General features: G+C 40.0%; 1 protein-coding gene across 2 annotated transcripts in view; it reads right to left on the bottom strand.

Moving 5' to 3' along the window:
- Nucleotides 1–18,408, bottom strand: part of ZNF407 (zinc finger protein 407) — a 350,660-nt gene that overhangs the window by 329,196 nt on the left and 3,056 nt on the right. Inside the window, exon 1 of one of the 2 annotated variants that reach the window (XM_064443114.1) lies at nucleotides 9,221–9,450. The exons of the other annotated variant lie outside the window; for it this stretch is intronic. The gene's annotated coding sequence lies outside the window, so the exon portion shown is untranslated. Of the gene's footprint in view, nucleotides 1–9,220; nucleotides 9,451–18,408 lie in introns of those variants that run through there. 2 annotated transcript variants of the gene reach the window in all.

Genomic DNA, 18,408 nt, shown 5'->3' with positions numbered 1-18,408 from the left:
CTTGTGTTTCTTCTACCTTCACCTTTTAAAGATTCAGGTTATGTTTTTACAAGTAACAGGTATCTAAAGCACAACAATAGGTAACCACTTAATGTATTGCATAAATAAACCAGAAAGGACTCATATAGGCTCCGAGACCGCACCGATGGTATCGCCAGGTACAGCACAGTAGACCACCAGAGCAGAGCACCGAGCCCAAGCTAAGCAGACAGCAGCCAAATCTTCAGTATTTCTGTAGCTGAAAACCCGGTTCTGTCAAACAGCTCTCTCTTAACATCATATTTGATGTTCAAAATGAAGCTGTTCTAACTCAAAAGTGGGTTGACTTTTTGTAACATAAATCTTTTGTTAATGTTCATATAAATCAAGTATAGCTGAACAGATTCTTAAAGGATATGACCAAAAATTAATTTGCCACATTAGCTTCAGGTTAACAAATTCTTCTGCTTGGAGACAGTCATACATTACCTAACACATTTTAAGGTTCTTGCAGCACACTGCTCTTCCTAAGTTTTGGAAGGAAACCTGTTGTGGCCTCACCGTTTGTGCATAGAAAAAGCTTTTCTTCAATTATTTTCTGTGTATCCAAAAGAAGTGAAACATGTTTTTAAGATCTTCAAAAGAAAAATGTTTATGTTACATATGCTACATCTGCATAGGCCAGATATCCAAACCTTTACAAAATATATGAGGAGACACACATTTTTGAATTACAAGTGCATAATGCACAATACTTTGGCTGTGTCACAGAAACCAATATAGCTAAAGATTCTCCTCCTTCATGCATTGGGATATCCAAATGGCCAGAATTGCAGAGCCTTTGTTTCAATATTTAATCCAATTAAAAAGACATCCCACAGTCACAATTCAGCACCCTCTCCCTACCTACAAAGAACAAATACAAAAAAAAAAAGAGAAAAATACCACTTCTTGAGCTGCCACCACCATTTTTTACCAGATAACAAAACAGATTTTTGTATTCTTCCTACAATGCTTTTTTGTTTATTGATATAGTATCTGCTACAGTTCTATACAAAAGCATTAGTCATTTGCAGACAGAAGATCTTTTCTTTGATGGAAATAGAGAACATTTTGGTTGAGTGTCTTCTCTGTTTTTCTTCCTCTAGTCCAAAAAATAGTATATCATTCCCCTATGCGGAAGGGTGGAAGCAGTGCAGCGAAGACTTTTAACATAAGACTTGCATTGCCCTAATCCTCAGACAAAATTTGGATAGTAATCTTAAGATCAGAAGGACAAGAAATTTAGTGATGATCCATAAACCTGTAATGAACTGCAAAGTTCCTTAACTTGATGCTCAATACATTTTTATTTACTCTCATTTTGGTCATCTGCCAGCTCTTTAAGGGAAGGGGTATGGATTGTACAGAAGAACCCAAAGACAAGAACTAAATTCCATTCTGGTTTTTATTTCTTATGATAATCCTGGCATTAGAATTCCCAAAGCACTTCTCAGTCAGCGTATTATCATCTCTAAGTATTCAATGCCCAATCTGCAGTGTTTGTAAAGGATGCAGCATATGGAGAATAGAGTTTCTTTTTTTTCCCCAGTAAAAATTCCCTTTTTTCAGACAATTAATTCTTTCAATGAAATCATGGATACAATGAAGCAAGATCATTTTAATGAGCCCCTTAAATAGCTTGCACAGAACTGAATGTGAACAACTCATCTCAACACACGGCCTTTGCGTCAGCTAAACATCTCATTTTCAAGGGCATAACATCCTTCCTAAATCAAATCATAGGTCTGTTTTATGGCCTTACAAAGTTATGTCACTTCCTCCAGAGCGACCAATCCAAGAGAATAGTCTCCTCAGTAATACAGTAGACAATGTGGTTGTTGGTTCAAATGGAACAAAGATTACCTTTATTTTGAGGAGTATTCGATGCTAACCATTACAAACAAGAAGTTCTGGCATTCTGGAGCTGCAAGGGAAAATACGAGCTTTGCATCATGAGCCTGTTCATCATGTAAAGCCACTCATTTTCCTAGGGAACCAGAACATCCACAGGAGACTTCCAAACAAGCTACAGGCTCTCAATGACTAAAAACACTGAAACTTTCACACTGACGTATCTACAATAGTTAAAGTAACAAACTAAAAAGCCCAGTGATAGTCATCGCTTGAGTATCACTCAAAACGGCAAGTTATCTTGCACCCATTAACTTTACTTTCTCACAGGCATCAGAAAGAACGGTAATGGCATCAGAGGGAAACACACCCTGCATTACAACTCACGTCCTTGCTTCTGCTTCCAAATCACTGGAAGTAACTCTGGTGGGGGTGGAAATTGGCAACATAAAGGAAGTTCTCATGAATTCGACATAAAGAACAAAATCTTTAATTCACACACACACAAAAAAAATTAAGAGAAAAAGGGAAAGCTCCCCAGTCCATCATCCACTTGTTTCAGGAACAGCCAGATGTTGTTAAATTCAGCAATGACCACCAATTATATCCGCTTTGAAGAGGGAGTCAGACAAGAAAGACAGGGATACACACTCATTTCAAATGCTGTCGGAATCAGTAGGCATGTCCAAGACAGAGAATAAGAGGAAATGCACTAGCATCTCCTAAGAAGTATTGAATAACCCCCAGATTTTCAATTTTTGAAAATTTAAGATGGTCTGTGTATTTTAAATTGTAAATGCAAAGAATTTTTACTATTTCTAGGGTGAAGCATATATAACAATAGCAATAAAAATATGCAACAGAAACTTCTGAGGATCCAAGACCATATTCGTATAGCACTGTGATATTTATGGATGAAAAGCACTGTTTATTCTCCAAACACTTCAGAGAGTGTATCAGGTCCATGAAGGAAACTTGCAGGAAATAAATGTTCATTTTTCACATACAGTAATGAGTCCTGCAGTTTGTGGGAACTCTCAAAATGACACGGTTTCATGCCAGATGCAATTCTCACCAACTTGACCAATTAAAACTAGAGAAAACCAAAAAGTAAATGCAATTTGAATCTCTCTTCTACCATAGGCTGTAAGACCCTCTTACGTACAGCGGACTGCACTAGAACTCACAGAGGAAGGGCACAGGCACCATCACATGCTGATAGCTGAAAAAAAAGATGATGTTTGAAGTCTTAAATTTTTCCTGCACTTTGGCAGCAAAAGATAACACTAAGTTGAAATTGCTGTTACTTGGAAACTGGCTTTTGGAATTTTTGCCCTAGAAACCTGGTCCTAAAAGCCCTGTTCTACTTTGAAATATAAGGGGTATGAATTTCCTAGATTGCTATGCTGGTGTTTAATACTTGCCAAGATTTACTAAATTTTCATCAACGTTTGCTCAAAATTAAACTTAAAAGACAAAAAAAAAAAAAAGATGGCTTTGTTGGCCCATTTTATAATACCGTATCACATGACAAGCAACGAGAAGCCTCCGCCATCACAGCCTGGGACACATTTCTCTACTAACACAGCCTGAGCAGGCTCAAGGAGGTAGCAGCAGCAGCACAGGTGAAAAGGCCAACACAAATGGCCAGCTCTCTGCCAGCTGATATCCCAGAACACTCTTTTTTTTTTTTTTAATGTTGAACCAAGATGCAGAAAGGAAGTAGGAACTAGAAAAAACTGCAAGGAAGTGGGGGGGGAAGGAAAAAAATGCATTTTTGCATTGAAATGGTGTTCATTTTTCATATACCAAACAAAATTAAAAATAAGATATTGAGCATTTTTCAGTTATTTATTACGCAGCTATTCAATGAGCAATGGCTCACTGAAGATAAAAAAAAGAACCTAACCAATACCATTTTAAAGGTAGGCTGATAACAGTTTGGATAGGTTTTACCCGCAATTATTGCAAATATGCCAAACATCCAGAGCTAAATAAATAAATATTAAAAAAAAAAAAAAAACACATTTAATGTGAAGTTAGGGCACCAAAAACGTAGAAAAGGCATAAAGAATGGCAGAAGATGGAAAGAGAAATTCAACATGCTTTAAATACTAGTATTTTCTGAGTAATCATTTTAATTGCCTTGCCTGTGGCTCTTTAATGACATTCTACTAAGGTAACCCAGGCCCACATGGTTTAGCGCACTGTATTTATCTCCGCCTTTTGAATGACCAGGGCCAAGAATGCATGTAATAATCTCTGTGTGTATATGCACATGCTTCTCAGTGTGATTGTACATCTTGTTTTCCTCCTGTCAGTAGCTTTTTCAAGTAGTTCAGCTGAAAAGAACTGGATGAGTTTCTGGCTGAATAGGTAACATAATGAGTTAGGGTTATCTTTGTGGTTGGTTAACAAAGTTTCCAGAGAAGAATACGAAGTGTACATATGCATCTAAAGAAAAGGAGAAATTAATAAAAATAAAAGCATTCTGATGACACCTGGTGGCCACTGCACACAAGGAAGTAATTGCCTTTCATCTGAGAAAAGCAGATCGAACAGAAATGTGTTACGTGTTTCTTTGGCAAGCGTATCTACAGAAATGACAGCCGATACTATTATCAGTTAGAATATATACTTACTGCAACTTAGATGTTTACATATCCATATGCATTTGTATCATTGGTATTAATGCACATAGACAAGACATACTCAAAAACCTGAACTATTAGCTTATTCTAGAAAGACAAAACCTGTTTTTTCTGAACAATAAAATAGATGTGAGCACACTGGAAGTATTTAATCTCAATCCTACAAGACATATGAAACCCAGGCTTTCTTTTCGGTTTTTATTTTCCAGCTTGGTTGCTTAAATAAGGCAGAGGGAGATGGGGCAGAAGCACAGTAGAAGCAGGGGTCTGCCTCGCACCGGGGTGCACTTGGAAGGTCTCTGTGCTATAGATGCTGCTCCAAATCCCTGCCACAACACTTTAGTCCTCCAGCACACTTCAGCAAAGCATAAGAAGCAGCAGTCTTCACTTCTTTGTATCACTGGATCTCTAACAAAAAGAAATTCATATCCATCATTAGAAATTAGTATAAAAAGGTGATAGCTGTACACAGTTCCAAGCTACAGAGGGGATAAACCCTTAATGCGCAGGGGGAAGGCTGCACGTCACATTACACCTTTTCTCTTTAATGGTTTCTTATAATACGAGCAAGCAGTCACAATAGTGCTGCTATCTCCTCCACAACACATAGGGGGATTTTTTTCCCCTGATAACCTTATATGATCATCACTGAGACTTAAACCATGCATAGCTGTGCAAAGCTTGGCTTCCTCCATAGTGACTGTTATTTGCTTTCGGGTGAACAAACCCATGCTTCAGCTGCAGTCGCTGAACACCTTTTTAAAGCTGCTGCACTCTGAACAGTTCAGGGGGTTACCACTGAATTTTATTCTAATTTCCATCACTGTCTGTGTCAAGATAGAAACCAATACAAGATAGCAATGGGAGTCATACAGGTGTGACAGTGGCATTGTGAGTCCAAGCTCTGGTAGTATGAGATGATACAAAAATTATTTGTGACTTCTGCAGTGCCTGTGACACCAGCCAAGACCTACTATGGCACAGCATGGAGCCTCTTCCCTTCCCCATCCCCAAGCCCTTCACCAGAGCTAAGTCATGTAGCTACAAAAGGTGCCTTCACTCCAGCAGATGACAGAAGAGAGGCTGAAAGCTGATCCGGCTCCCGCTTCTCCCCAGCAAAACACGCTCTTGGTCAGCCAATGGAGAGCAGAGGTGGATGAGGGAGGAGGCAGTGGTATAGCAAAGGGCTCTCTACACCTGGCAGAGATGGACCAGGCGATGCCTCAGCAGCATCCATCTTGGACCACGGCCGATACAGCAAAACCACATCTCCCCAGGACAGGTCCCAGCCAGCTAGAATTGGAGGGAAGGAACTGAGGACGAGAAAGCACAGCCCCTTGCTGACACAACCACCACCTATAAAACCCCCATTTACTTCTTGTCCAAAGCATTCACAGTACTGATACTTCGGGAACAACTGCCATGAAGGTTTCAAATGCCACTGCTTATCAAGAGCAACCATTTCCCCCCACGTCTGTTTGTTTCAGTGCATCAAACCTGGCGTCTACCTAAATCAGTCCCTGAAATTCAGCTGTCTCCCAGCACTAGCAATATGCCTAAGCACGTGCACAGTGTCAGCAGGATTCCTTTTAAGCTTGACGTGAGGCACATGTGTTCAAGCGCATCCCCGAACAAGGACTCACCTGGCAATTAAAATTTTCATTTCTCCTGCAGGAATGGTGCATGCAGTGCGACACCAGGAACAGTTGCGCTGGGGACCTGAACCCTTCCCTAATACCTACAAAAACTATGCAGTTTCATTCTGTTAAATCTAAGAACTGCACCTTGCTTACCAGTTTTCTGTTACTTGTGTATCTAGCGTGCAAAATCTTCTCATTATTTTGAAGCACACCATGTAACAGCTGCACAAGACTACAGTACATTTCCTTCAGTTTGTGGTAAACCAAAAACTCAAATCTCCAGTTGGCACCCACACTATCAAACAGCTCCCCAGGAAATATCAGCGACAGAGCCCAAGGCAAGAGGAGTCTCTCCTCCTCCCCCCAGAGCCTGGTGGCCACAAAGAGCCACTGCTACCCTGGTCATCAGCTGGCGTGATCAGGGTGGCACCTCAGCCCTCCTCCTCTGCAGACTGGGAAGACATGTGCTGGTCAACTTGGTGGCCCCGTCCGTTACCTCCTGCTCCCCACACCCCTGCTGGGCAGGGAATCCAGCAGGCTGCTGACCCTTCCCGGACATGGCTCCCGGCATTGCAGGAGGCCGCAGCAGGACCATGCGGTGCTTCCCCGGGCAAGGGGACCTCGGGAGTTAGGTCAAGGCTGCAACTTGTGCGTGTGGCCTCTCTATTTCCTCAATACATCACTCTCTCTCGGGAACAAGTTAGGAGAGTGTTATTGCTAAAAATACTACTAATTCCCTGAAAAGCACCGAGTTAAAATCAATCCCACAAACTTTCTTGAGATCAATAGGTTTTAATGAACACAGAAAACACACTCTGTGGCAACCACCGGCAAGTACCCGGAGACCGAGCTAGAGTAAGAAATTATACCTGCTCCAATGCTTTCCTGGGAGAAAAAATTGACATATTACTAAGTAGGCTATCGTTCAGCTCAAACGCTCCAGGATCCAAGGGACCACAAGCTCACCCTTATGGGCGACCTGCGTGTGATTTATCACGGCCGAGCGCAGCCAGGACACCAAGTCAGGTTTCCCCCCCGCAGAGAGGGCAGCATTTCAGCGCTGCACTCTCAGCTGACCGAGCAGCCCGAATCACAGACCCAGCCCATTCCTCTGATGGAGCAATGTGGGCACAGGAAGCGCACTGCAAGCCAAACGGGCTGCCTCCTGCAGCAAAGGGTGCTGGCGTAGCCCATTTTCCTCTCAGATAGTAAAAAGAATATTTAGTCCTGTGTTTCGGTCACAAAGTCATTTTCCTGGTATTCATCCCGGGAAAACACTTTTAACAAGTGCTATATGACTTCTCAATAGAAAAGAGACAACAGTCTAAAATTAAAGCTTACAGACAACAGGAGCAAAAACACTGTTTTGTGTCTTTTACAGTGAAGCCTAATATTAAGTGTGCTGTTCCATCTTGTATTTTCCAGAAGACTCCAGCACTGCATCCTATTTTTTCCAAGAACTATGATTCAGATTTTCACTTTCCAGTAAATTCCATAAATACTTGATAATCAAATGCAACTCCTGTTTTGTCGGTTCTGCAGCCTTCCTCATTCTAAAGCACCAAATTCTTTTGTTTTTTATGTGAAGCAGGAGAGGAATTCACTTGTAACAGTAGCCATGTAATTCCCTTTTACAATTTAAAATATTATTTTGCCACATACGCACCATTTTTCCAGAATCTAATATCAATATTATTTCTATAAACTAAACAATACAGAAGATTTTACTGGTTAAATGCCTGTTAAACAGCACAAATCACAGCAATATAAATATGCAAAGATTCTTAATACAACTGTTATACTTTTCTCATCAAACTCATTCTGCATTATCGTGCTAAGGAGATGTAAGTATTCTTAAATGCATGTACAATGGAAAAAATAAACAAATACCCCTTTAATGGCAATGAATTCATCACAAAATCCCCCCACCAAATGCGTAGACTGGGACTCTCAACTGCTTAGTAGGCGTCCTAATGCCAGTACCTGTATTTGAAATTACTCGAATACCTACAGACATCTAAATCCCACTGAACTCACTGGGAAAAGGGCGTTTGAAAGTCAAGATATGTCTTTAGGTGCTTAAAAAGGATTCAGAAAGTAATGTCAGATATCCAGATTTCATTATTTTATCCCCAAAACTTGTTCTTTGGAATTGAACAAAATGACATAAAAACATTTTTGTAATTAAAATCAGGTTTTTCTTCCTTTGAAAATCCAACAATTAAGAATGCTTAGCTGCATTAATAACTTTCTCCAGAATGCGTCAAAAGAAAAAGTTACATTAGACTATTTTTAATAACCTGTAGATTTTAAAAGTGCCCAATTATAAATGAAAAAAGGACTACAGAATAAAGGTAGCAAATGCACAAATTCAATGCCATTAAAAGGCAGACACATGAGATCTCATGTATCTTGTGCCATTTGTAAAAAGGTTGTTTTATTATCAGTGTAACTAATCACAATGAAGCCATCTCTTACAACCAAAGACATTATAATGAATTTTCTTTACAGCTACAGAGAAATGCGATTTGCTGTTCCATATCAAACTAGAACAGGCTGTATAAATTCTTCTTCATATTTATTGTTAAATGTAATTTTTATCTATAAAATCAGCCATGAAATATTAAAAACTGAAACAACAGAATTTATATCCTTTACTTAATTTAGTTTAAACGGTCTATTCACTAAAGAGAGGGAAAAAAGGTTACATATGTATTATAGCATGCCCTCCCCTCTCCCCCCTAAGCATTTCTATTATAAACCCCCTAGTTTTTTTAATTTATAACTCGGCTGTAAAAATTCACTTCATACTTAAAGTCGGTATACTTTTCCTTTTACAAATTTAAAAAAAAAAAAAATCTGTTCTAGAAGGAAGGCAAGAACAGATGTGAGAGAAGGAGAAAAGCAATCAGACTAAGAACTTCAGTGCTTAGCCACTTAAATCAGTAAATAAGGACCATCTACTGTAATTCAGACCCAGTTTCCACCCAAGGAACGGGTGGGAGATGGTCAGCAGGCTGCACCGCAGCCCCTGGGCAATGGGCACCAGGCACTGACCTCCAGCTGCTGCTGACCTGGGCAGTTCAGGATGGCAGACCTCCCTGTCCTACTGCTATCTCCCAGAGTCATCGGTACAGCTGGGAATGGGACACTGAAAATGTGTGAGAACAGCAAGGAGCACTGAAATGGTATACACTGGAGAAAGCACAAGGCAAAACAAACCAGCACATCTTAAAAATGAACAACCAACAAAATCACATGTAAAAAAGGGCTTCTCCCAATTAAAGACCTAAGACTTGAGAAATCAGGATCTGGTGATTGGACAACATATAGTGCAATGAAAACTGCGACAGAAAGATAAAGGCAGCCAAAAACCATCAGAAGTTCACAGAAGCCAAAGTATATAAAAAGGGCTTCATTTAATACAGCATGGAAAACAATTCGTACATAAGAAGGTAGATTCCAAAATGAAGCATAAAATAAGGCAACAAGAGACAAGCAACCTATGCCCTTAAGGGGTAGGCTACGATCTAGGCTATTCCCTGCTACCAATATCTTATTCTCAGCTTTCCCCTAGAGCACAACAAAAAGCACAAAAGCAAAATGTACCTTCATTTTCAGAGCCCCCATTTTACGGTCTGAAAGGAGCAGAAAAAAGTAGCGAGGGAGCAAAACCCTGCTGTCGTTCTCACGGTGCAGCTCGTGAGCTGGTCAAGCTAGCTTGCCTGCTGCTGCTGCCACGGCAGGGAGCTGCCTGCAGTCACTGGTGGCAAAGACTTTAAGTCCAGAGACACTCATGGCTACCCCAGGTGATGCTGTACTTCATTTAGAGGAAACCAAGTCCATGGGTTCAAGTGTAGCCTTTATTTAGTCCATAACTAACTTTATTCATCAGAAAAGGCTCTCTTTGGGCAATTCTTTACCCACAGTCCACTAGGCCAAGGTACAGGGTTTGCAACTCCTCCCCGCAGCAATACAAATGAGTAATGTTTACAAATTCATTGGTTCTCTACAGTGATTCAGGTTTGGAGATGGTCACGGTTAAAAAAACAGCTTTCACATGAAGATCCTTTGCTGAACTAAATTAATCTGGCACACACAGCAGAGGATATTTCTGAAATATGTATAAACAAAAAAAAGCAGTAGAAAGATATTACCTGCATACCCTCCTGCACACATTCAAAAAAGGTACATGAGCAAAAAGAACTACAAAGTAAGAATTTTAAGGATCTAGTATATACTGATATCATAATTATTTTAATATCGTCATTTGATTTGCAACAGAGGTGAATAGTGAGGAGCAAGAAAAAGAATGAGGAACTTGGTGCTCTGCGACAAACACATCCTTAAAGCAACCAGACTCAACATGAAAGGCTGCAATTGTAAAATCAGTTACCAGTTCATGGAGTTTATGCCAGATCACCAGAAGGAAAAAGATGAAGGAAAAGGTAAGACTGAACCAGGTGACAAGGATGCTCTAAGGGTTCGGGTGGCCCTATGAAACAAAAATCTGCACTCGATTCCAAAAATTCTATAGTCCAAAATTACTTAAGCCTGTATCCAGCAGGGATGTCAGGCACTAGTGAACTGCTCAATGCTAAGCTTTAAAACGTCTGGAACAGAAAGTGAGATCTGAGTCCTGAGTCAGGTACTGGTACCTCACAGACAATACACCGAGAGAAGGAAAAAAAAACAGCTCCTGCTCAACCCACCGGGGACAGTCTCCTCAGCTAGCGGAGAAAGACAGCGAGCACAAGTCCTGAACCCAGAAAAGGAGCGTTGTTGGGCCTAGCAACCTGGGCAAAATGAAGAAAACGTTGGCTCTGCTGAGCTACTACCACACTGTTTACCTCTCACAAATCTGGAAAGCCTTGTTCTTACACCTACAGCACGCCAGCGGTCCCAGCATCCTGAAGCAGGCGCCTAAGCAAAGCCCCCTCCTCCAAACCTATTGGAGCTGCTCAATAACGTGATACCCCCTACTTCTGAAAACAGAGCAGAGCTTCAAGCCTGCATATCTCAGGCAGAGATTAGTAAATTTTCATGATGATTCAGTAAAATCCACATTCACTCTAAGAGTATTTTTATTTTGTATGTTAAAAAGTGCATAGACACTAAGATTTTGTATTAGAATTCTTTATATTTATTTATGGTAAAAATTAATTCATGACAAAACCAGGCATTGACCGAACACAAGGAAACACATAGCAGTTGTTCTACCCTTCAGCTGCTACTTAGTGGAAAGACATCAAAAGTGCATTGGGAGCGCTCTGTAGAACTGTCCAAACAAGTATCTGAAAGAAAAACCTCAAAAACATTGCATTTAATAATAAAGCATATTTTACAAAGTACTGGAATTTGGGGGCATACTAGTCTTGAAAACGTCCCTTTCAATTACCCCTATCTGGAATGACTGGCATGACTCTATTATCTATACATTTCTAGATTGCCTTATCCAGCCAGCTGACTAAATCATTAAAAATATACAGGACTGAGCTTCAGTTTGACCTGTAGTGACTCCTATATGTATTCTCAAAATTAGCACAAGCACCAAATGCTACTGATCTTCAACTTGTAATAACTGATCAAAGAACACTGCCCTGTAATTCACTACAAGCTAAAATCATAGTGCTGAACTGTGCATTTTCAAACAAGTGGTTTATAGCTCTGGATTTAAAATGCAAAGTTTCCATTATATTTAATAATTAAAATGCATGCTGTGTTATGGTTACATTTGGTGACTGGATTAGTAGTACCCCAACTGCGTTAAACAATGCCTTTTTCCTATTAGAGTTCATATTACCATATTATCTATTTGTTTAAGAAAGGACGAAAAAAAAGCACAGCAAGGAAGAAGGAATAAAAAAGAAATATGAATATCAAACATACTAAAAGACAGTGAGGACCAAGACAGCGAGAAGACCTGGTATCAGCAAAATCTACGGTAGCTGAAAGCAGAAAAGCTGAAATATCTGTGCATTTAAAGTATGAAAACTTTTTAAGAAAAAGAATATTCTCCATTTGTCAATAAGGGCTCTCATTCAAAGTAGAAGGTTTCAAGCTCGGTCTTGTTTTCCTACAGGCAGTCTCTACGAATTTAGGGAATACAGACATCACTGTTGAAGAGCGGACTCTCTCAGGCTGTCAGCTCCTTAATCAGGGTCTGACTTCACTGGAAAGTGTGAAATTATGTAATTATTTATGCTTGGCAATTCTGATGGTTTAGACAATTCCAGCACTATGAACACCTCCTTTTGCAAAGCAAAATTCCTACTGCAATTTTATTTTAGAGAATATATCATACTTTTCCTCTGCACTTTCTAGGTGATTTATTCAAACGAAATTTACATATCATGTGAAGCATTTCCTCTATCGAAACAGATACCATTGAGCTTAGAAATATAATTTACAAGGACGAAAAATAATTTAAAGATAAAATCAAAATGAAACCATGGGCATCAACTGAAGTTTTCTCAGCACTGTCAGTTAGATTATGTGTCATCCAAAACTCTGTAATTAAAAAGCTAATGACCTTTGAGTACTTATAACAAATGTATAATAAAATATTATTTGACCCTATGAAAAGACACACTCCTTACATTTCTGCACTTCCATACAACATTTAAGTACAAAATTCAGAGACTAACTTTGTTTTCATTTGATGTATATTTTAATTATCTTGTTATCAGCAGCAGGTTTGAAGACAGGCTTGTGTGCCTGAAAGCTTGCCTACTTCTCCATCTGTAGTAGCTGGTGTAATATATTACCTCTGCCTATAAGCCACCGACTCAGAAATCTACCCCGATAGGTTACTTACCCTTTGCATCCAAAACACAAAGGTACCCATTCTCTGACAAAAAACATCTGTTCAACACCGTACCCCAAAATACACTGTATTGATACCAGCAATGTCTAAAATCAGGATGATGTGAACAAAGGAAAAGAGCAGGCATCCCTACAAGTCAACGTCCACCTGCAAAGCTCAGCATGTTTTTCACCTGGGAATGGAAACCAGGTAGCCCAAAAAGAGCTGGGAAAATGCATTGCCATGTTTTTACTTGTCTTCGGAGGAACTGCCTACTGCACTCAATAACCTCATACCCAAGGAAGATTCCTCAGTTTTGAGAGAAGGAGCTCCTTACGTCCCATCAGATGTCTGCTCCAGAGCAGCAGAACAGATACCTCCAATGTCAGACCTATGTCACCTTTCTCCTCAGGCTGCCATCCCTATTGCAAGCTCCTTAGGTGACACAAAGGAAATCAGACAGGGAACAAAGCCGACATACAACCCTCTGCAGTATCATCAGAGGCACACACAAAGAAGTCAAAGAAAATACTTGTCAAGAATTTTCAAGCTACCTAGACTCCCAAATCCGCAAGTCTGTAGCTTTGGCAACTGAAGTCTAATCAGAAACAACAACAACAAAATGTTTCTTCGTACAATATATTTGCAAAGTTCCTGGTACCAACAAGTAGCAACACTGTATTACAAAACCTCTGCTCAAAAACCAAGTTGTTTTTGGGGATAAGAGTTGGACCAAAAAAAAAACCCAAACAGTTTTATTTCTCTGGTGTTGTATGCACAAATTATGAGAGAAAGACCTTGTGTCAGGTTCTGATTTTGATCATTTTGACACAAATTGAAAAAATTCTGTTGAACTAAAGGGAGATATTCCAATTTATAGTCAGGTAAATGACATCAGATTCTAGACCCAGGTTTTCTTTCCTTCCTGATTAAGTTACATTAATGTACACTCAAATCAAAGCAACTACTGCTAGTCCTACTATTTTTTTCAACAGAATAACTTAACTGTTAACAAAACACCACATACAGATACACACGAAGCCACCAGGGTTCTTTCATAAGTCCACCATCTACCTGAAGCCTCACAAAAACAAGGCTTATAGCAACATTACAATATGTGGGCACCAATATATTACCCTAAATGTAGAACAGAAGCAAACTGGCTTCCTATAAGGACCTATAGACTACTATTTTTCCCTAAAATACTTTTTATTAACCTGATACATACATGCAATATCAAAAAATACAACACACTGTCTTCTTACATGGAACGCACCAGGAAAAGGCCAAAACCTAAATATCACATCTTCACGTTGCTAAAAGGTTTGACACCGTATTTATTGCTGTAATACCCCTAATTAGCAGTTTAAGCTTGTTAACAAGAACCATTCTTTTCATTTAAGGTAAACAGGAATCATCTTTCCCTTGTATAGGTAAAACTTGTAAATAGGACAGCTCATGAATTCTAAGATGAGAGTAACTAGGAAACAATTCATTAAGGCTTGGGTTGTAAATTCAAAACATGAAGCATAACATGCTTAAAGAAGAAGGTTTTTAAAAGCATTCATTAGGCTCTCATCTCCAAGCCTCAGACTTGTAAATAATTTAAAATGAAAATGTGAACAACAGGGAGAAAAAAAACCAAAAGCAATTCAAATCATTCCATTGTTGTACCAATAAAACTGAAAACAATAGGAAAGAAGTTGGCAGATTTTGAAGACAACATCCAGAAAACATTTTTATGTATTGTATCTTTGAACTTAAATATTGTGCTAGCACAGGATCCAATCCAAAAAAATTAGCTCCGACTTATAACAATCAGGCTGTGCTCAGTAAAGGATACACATGATAAACTAGTAATTTTTAGTATTCATCGTACTTTATTCTGCCGCTGCCAAAACAAATAAACAAGCTGCAGCTTATAGATGCTTTTAGATTTTTTTATTTTTCCATTTTGAATTTTCAGAAATTTATATCCTATTAACAATTTATGTGACATAAGGCGAGAACCCCCTTCCCTTTAAGGAGTAAGATAAATCTAGGTTTGCCTCACATGGGGAGCATGAAAACAAACAGCCTTCACTTCACTGGCACTGAAAACAGAAAGCGATAGATGACAAAAATAAGAAATCAAACAGAAAATAAAACACAAGGATTCCTGCTGTCCTTGCAGTCTCTCAAATCCAGTGTCAATATTCCCCTGCAGAAGGTGGGTTACACAGCAAGGAACTAGGAGAGCAACATTTTGCCTTTATGATATTTCTGGAGTTTGCTGCCCTTTTCCCAAGTACTTGAAACAATCCAACTTAAATATAACATATGATTTCACTTAAACATTCAACAGAAGACAAGCATGCAACAGGCATTTCTTTCTCCTTGGTAACAGACCACACGGGATTGCAAAATGCGGAAGTGCCATATTTCTATGCCATGGTTCCTCGGGAAAAAGATGGACATGTATGCCAGGCATTACATGAACATCAAGACATGCTCCTCAGAAGCCCTGTGCTTACTGCCTGCACCCCACGTGCCAGGAAATCGGAGGCTTTTTGGCCACGTAGGCTTTCCTATGTGGGTGCAGAAAGTGAGCAAGAACCCAGCACTTCCAGTGAGCTCTGGGCATACCGCAGGTGTGCGACTCAGCTGCCACGCACGCCCCTTACAGCCAGCGTGGCACTTCCTAGAGGCACCAAACCCCCCAGGCAGTACATGAGCAGCGAGTCTGATGTCTCCTCATGTGAGCCCAGAGTGCTAGGTCACCCCTGCTCATGCTTTTCCCTTGAGCACAGAAATGGGTGATGCCAACATGCTACCTACCACCGGTACAGGCAAAGTAAGCAAGCCTCCTCCTGCTAAGTCATGTTTTAAAACCAAGTCTGGGTGAACTATCTGATATGTTTATAGCCAACATGTTCTACTAACTTACCAAAAGCAAAGAAACCCAAGCACTAACCCACCATATGGAAATGGGTGCGGGCCACCGGCTCTTCCAGAGCAAGCCCAAACTTGAAAACCCGCCTTAAGAAAGAATTTGCACATACAGAAGTATAAAGATGTACCAGAGCTATTCAGGCCACCCAAATGGCACCAGAACAATTTGCTTCTGCCTTTGTTTAAATCAGAATTCTTGTTAGGACCCACACACTTTTCAAACTTCCTGCAGGAATGCTTCCTACAGAAATATTTGTATACTACATAACTGTAAAGATTCCATAATAAAAATATCACACAAAACAATTATTTCTGTAAAAATTGACGATTTAGTGTTACTATTTAGATGAGTTTTGTTACAACTTGTAATTGTAGTGAGTTTTAGCATTAATATATATTTTGAGAGAGACTTTTGAAATACCAAAGATGGGGTTAAGGACAGGAGGAAACTTTAACTACAATGAGACAAAGAAATACCAGGCAGGAAACATCTATATATATGTTTGTAGCAAAACAGTAATCTATAGAGACATATGCATCCAGACCTAGACACTGAAATACTGCATACCCTAACTACTCTGCATGCCTCCTCCTTGGCCATTACATATGCCACACACACATAACAGCTTACATATTTAGACTCAGAAGGGCAATTAAAATTTATGCCTGTACCACTAAGGACCAAAGGAAACTAAGAACATTTGCAGCTTCCCAACCCAGTTAAATATAACACAAAATGTTAGAGGCAGTACTTCAGTAGCAGGCCAGACTACTCAGAAAAAAGGTCAGCCTGCTGTAGAACAAACAAACAAAATGAAGCAAAGCAAAAAAAATCAGCAATCAACAACTCTGCTAATGCAGGACTGGAAAGCAGTCATGAGTCATGCAAACAAGCATTTTACTTTTGGAACATCATTACTGCCTGTTTCTAAATGGTGCTTGGGTTATTTCTTTGTAAAGAAGCGTGTGAATTGGCTAGCACTTACTGTAATTTTCCTTTTCATATTGAGGAAAGAAACTAACTGGACTTCTCTGCTCTAAAGCTAGAGTGCTGCCATTATATACGTTTGGGATACAACCTTCTTTCATCTTCGCATGTTGAAGAACTGAAATTAAGTAAAATAAGAGAACTTTCACATATATTTAACATATATTTAACATAAATACCTAGAACAGGCTATAGACTCTTCTGTAACTACAGACCCTTCACTGGCAGAGGGCAGAAAAAGGATCACCATAATTCATGGTTGCAGAGCAGTAAGGTGGGTGTAGTTCCCGTTTTAAACATACAACTTCTTTCTGCAAAGCAAAAGACACCTTTGGAATGTCTGCAGGTGAGAAAGCACAGGCCAAAATGACAAGAATAAAAAGTACCCAGTTTGGAAGAAAAGGAAGTATATTTCATTTAAACTTTCATATGCTTATGTGTAATGCTGTAAGAATGTCCACAGCAAAGGCAGACAGGCCAAAGATTAAACCACTCAGACGTCATCAGAGCAATGTCACATCAACTCTGACACCCTGGGCCAGGCAACATTCAAGCAGTTTGCAATGCCACTACCCATGCTGCCCTACTCCCAATTCACTCTCTTCAAGACGTTCATGGTTAAATCCTATGCTTCTTACTAGCACTAAGCACCACCAGGAAGGCACACTGGTCGTTTCCTACACGCATCCATGCCCACCAAGAAGCGCTGTCATTCGTTCTGCACTTCCCACGCAAGTCGTTTCCTGAGGGGGAGCGGGGCTTCTGGGCCTGTGCAGCCGCTGGCCGGGCGCTGCACGCAGCCTCAGCACCGGGCGGCCGTGCGACCCCGAGCTAGCAAGGCCAACACAAAGCAATATCCTTCTGGGCTAGACGCACAGCCAAGATTGTGCCGCGCCGCTGGCCAGCTGTTGACTGTTAATCTGTCAAAGAGAAGTAAGGTTTGTTTAACTCCTTAGGTAATATAAAGGGCAGAGGAGAGCCTACTACACCTGGTGGCTCGGGCTGTAAGCAATGAAGCAGCTGTTCCTTCCCCATCACCACAACCCTGGTGGGAAAAAAAAAAAAGTCACCGAAAGAATAGCAGCCACTGCAACTGTTGAATCGTGTCATCTTGTCCTCCCCCCAGCTGCTATTTTTGGTGATGTGCTCGCTTCAAAATAATAACCTATACTCCAGAATGCGCAACCTAAAAAGCGAACATACTGATTTCACCATGCACCATAATACTGAGGCATTAATGATTAGACCAAATGTATCTTTAACCAAGTTTTTATTCGAGTGATGGGTCAGCCATCCAGTGCAGCCTTGTTTCCCCAAGAGAATACTGAAGTTTTAAACCATCTGAGGAAATTCAAACGTAGGAGACAATCAACAATTCCAGTTCAACCACATTTCATATGCCAATCTGTCCGTAAATGTTAGCTCATGCTCAAAACCACAAGCCTGCATACATTCAAAAGACAAAAAAAATAATTAGGCAAAACAAAGCTACGTTTTTCTTAATGTTGTGCACGCTAATCC

This window comes from Phalacrocorax carbo, chromosome 2, assembly GCF_963921805.1.
Source record: "Phalacrocorax carbo chromosome 2, bPhaCar2.1, whole genome shotgun sequence".
Taxonomy (NCBI): Eukaryota; Metazoa; Chordata; class Aves; order Suliformes; family Phalacrocoracidae; genus Phalacrocorax; species Phalacrocorax carbo.
This window is presented reverse-complemented; position numbering and strand designations above follow the sequence as displayed.